General features: G+C 43.2%; 1 non-coding gene across 1 annotated transcript; it reads left to right on the forward strand.

Annotated features, from left to right (window-relative positions):
• The first annotated feature begins 295 nt into the window (after positions 1-295).
• Trnap-agg (transfer RNA proline (anticodon AGG)) lies at positions 296-367 on the forward strand. Its single transcript has one exon. It is a non-coding gene; the product is annotated as a tRNA-Pro (tRNA).
• Positions 368-3,691: the final 3,324 nt, after the last annotated feature.

Raw genomic sequence — 3,691 nt, forward strand, 5'->3', positions numbered from 1 at the left:
TCCGCCTTAATGCATCACTTTCAGGATGTCCAGCGAGTTCGGAATCGCACAATTAACGTTTTCGGAGCTCACGCTGGTTGGCATGGGCTGTGCCACACTAGCCGCTCTGTGTCGAAATCGCGCTAATGTCCCTGCAACGTTGATCAACAAGGAGGCCCGATGCTTCGGATAAGGCGCAGCGTGTCTCTCTCCGCGTAGCGTGCTTGGCTTTTATCGCCGGTAACACGTGTGGTCGGCCAACCGGACAGAACCGGTTCCGCTGAGAAAACACTCAGCAGAATGCCACCCACATCGTGGCTCGTTGGTCTAGGGGTATGATTCTCGCTTAGGGTGCGAGAGGTCCCGGGTTCAAATCCCGGACGAGCCCACTTTTTATTGAATCATAGTTATGTTAAACAATTATCATGTATGTTACGTATTTCTTCTCGTATACGTATAATCATAAAACACCTTGCGACAGTAATCTTTGGATATGGTTTCTTTAACTGTTTAGCCAGGATTGGTCTGACACAGTTGTAATACCTCAGGCGCTGATGAAAGCATATTATCGTTCCTTTGCAGTATGCTACGGTACTGCGATACGTGGATTTAGAGGAGAGGTAGAGATAGATAGATAGATAGATAGGTAGAGAGAGAGAGAGAGAGAGAGAGAGAGAGAGAGAGAGAGAGAGAGACGGACGTTAGAAGTAACAGAGAGATGAGCAGAAGTTGATGCGGTAAGAGGAAGAAGACACCGCCAGTATGAGGAAGCTAAAAGCTACTTTGTAACTTCTGGTGTCCGGAACAGCATGGCCTTATTACAGTACGTGGTCGAACGAGCGGAGCTTCCTTTCCTTCTATGAGGCCGTTTTGTGTCAGTTTTGTTCAACACTTACATGTTGTTATGATGTGTTATTGTATTTCTACTGCATTACGTTTCTTGGTGTTTCAAAATAAATATACGCGTCTTAAGACTTTGTAGTGTTTATTACATTCAACTCGCAATTATAAATAATACATGAAATGAAAGAACAACTCAGTTTTTTCTTAGAAGGGTACAATGTGAGCACCATTCGCCACACATAAAGTAGACAGGCGAGTTGTTCGACAACCTTGGCCAGTGTGTCTCGAGTAATTGTTGCAAGAATACTGTTTGTAGAGTCAGGTAGGTCAACTAGCAGTGGAGGCACATACACATGATTCTTAATGCACGCCAAGAGGTAAAAATCGCGTGGCGTCGGACCGTGTGTAAACGTGGAGGTCGTGTATTAAAAGGTCTGTCCTCCGGTCCCTTGCGCCCAATACAGCGGTCGTGTACAGCGTCCTTGTGTTCAAATTTCCACTTAGATGAAATGTCAATTCGTCACTAAAGACGACTCGACGCAGACAATCTTCATAGTCCTGTAGCGACATTTCGTTTGCAAAGTTGGCACGGAATCTGTAGTGTGTAGGCTTTACAGGTTGTAACAACTGCAAACAATAAGGAGGTAGTCGTGTCTTCTTCAAAGTCTCCACACACATGTCACTGGAAGTATTAATTCACGACTCGCCTTCCGAACATATTTCTTGGGGCTACGCGTGCAAGACTCTCACTCCTTCAACATATTCTTCAGTCACTCTTGGTCGTTCCATACTCTTCCCTTCGCGCAAACAAAACTGTTTCAGTTACTCTTTCATTTGATGTATTATTTATGATCGTAAGTTCAATGCAATAAAAGCTACAAAGCGTTGAAACCCGTAAATTCATTTTCGTACACCCTGTATAATATTTTCTCCCATTTTTCCCCCCGTTGGTAGTTAGAACTAAGTCGATCTGCCTATTTATAGTTTTCTTCTTTGCTCACTCTGTAGATTATCCCTTGCATACAGCGAGAGTCTCTTTAAGTTTCCTGTCGGCCTTTGTGGCCGAGTGGTTCTAGGCGCTTCAGTCTGGAACCGCGCGACCGCTACGGTCGCAGGTTCGAATCCTGCCTCGGATATGGATGTGTGTGATGTCCATAGGTTAGTTAGGTTTAAGTAGTTGTAAGTTCTAGGAGACTGGTGACGTCAGATGTTAAGTCGCATAGTGCTCAGAGCCATTCTAAGTTCCCTGTCTCACCGTATGTACAAGAGTTTCGGTTCGGGGACTGTACACAAGACTAGTTTTGGATTATCTTTTCAATAAATTTGTGGTCGCTTCATACGTAATAACACCACCAACATTTTAACTGATATTGCAAGCAGCCTTCACAAGGTGACTCGTGTCAGTAAGGCGTTCAATTGGAAGTTGAACAAGGAACTGGCTTCAGGGTTCTCGCAAAGCGTATGTTAGAGCTTCATGTGTTACAGTTGTAAACGTGGCGTCGGTATTGGAAGTTGAGTCCATACAGAAATACAATCAATAATATGTACAGGATGTTTCCGTACGAGCGTGCAAAAGGGTAACAGGACATAGAGAATGCTCCACCGAACAGTTTGAGGTAGGGAACCTGGGGTCGGAGAAACCGGCTTAAAAAGATAACAGAAATAAAATCACATTACTGTCTACTTTTTATTTACATTAGTTAACTGCAAACACAGCCACGGACATAATGAACGAACCAATTGTACTGTATCTTACAAAATGTGCTGAAACACGGCCATCAACCTCACTGCAAGAATGACATCAGCGAACAAAATTCTGTCGCATCCTGACAAATATCCCTAGTATGTTTCAAATCACATCACAGTAGTTGCAATTCTGGCGACTAATTCCATCTCCATATCCGATGGGGTCTCATACACAAGTGACTTTAGATATCCCCATAGGAAATAATCAAGAGTATTCGGGTCAGTTGGCCTCGCAGGCCACGGAATAGCACCTCCCCTTGCAACCCAGCGACCAGGAAATACTGTACAGATACTTCTCAATCGTACTGTACTGTACGTCTCTGAAAATCACTGAGTAATGAATGGGTCTATTGTTGATTCATAGAACGTGCTGTCATGGGACAGTGTGAATACGATACAACAGGGCCACCTTATGGACAAGTAAAGTAAACAAAACCTTTATCATGACCTCCTCGTAATCAGGCTCGTCCTCCTTGTTTCCTTGCAGGAAATAAAGACTGTACATGTACATAAACGGCACAGTACTTGTAAACTTGTATGCATGTTAGTTGTAAATAAGCTGGAAAACAGTACTGCTACACAAAGAGGCAGCAAAGTTTACTTCCATATCTCCTTAAGCCAGCTTCTCCGACCACAGGTTCCCTACACCAAATTGCTCAGTGTAGTGTTCTCTCTGCCCTGATACATTTTTGCATGCTCTTGCGGAAACACCCTGTATACGAAAAACGAAATGATTCGCAGAGTGATATTAAAACTAGTTACTGTTTTCAAACTACGTAGAGATAGGTATATCGTGAGATGGTATTCATAGGCGAAGTGTGGTTAATTTCGTGAATATTCATCCCTCTCACGAAACAGTCACGCTATGTTGAAGTAGGTAGTATCACTGAATGGACTGAACTAAATTAAATGCTTTCACAGGTGTCGAAAGAATTTTATCCAGGTACTATGCATTTAGTGCGCATTGTAATAAAACGAGTCAGCGAACCCTCCGATTTGACTGACGTGTGTAAAGAAGACTAAATGGATGCTGTAAGCAAAATGCATATCATTAGATTGTGAACAGTATCTATACTAACATCAGTGCGATTGGAATTCGTGCAGTATTCGTCACAAATGAGAC

The sequence above is a fragment of the Schistocerca nitens genome, chromosome 2 (assembly GCF_023898315.1).
Source record: "Schistocerca nitens isolate TAMUIC-IGC-003100 chromosome 2, iqSchNite1.1, whole genome shotgun sequence".
In the NCBI taxonomy this organism is placed as follows: domain Eukaryota; kingdom Metazoa; phylum Arthropoda; class Insecta; order Orthoptera; family Acrididae; genus Schistocerca; species Schistocerca nitens.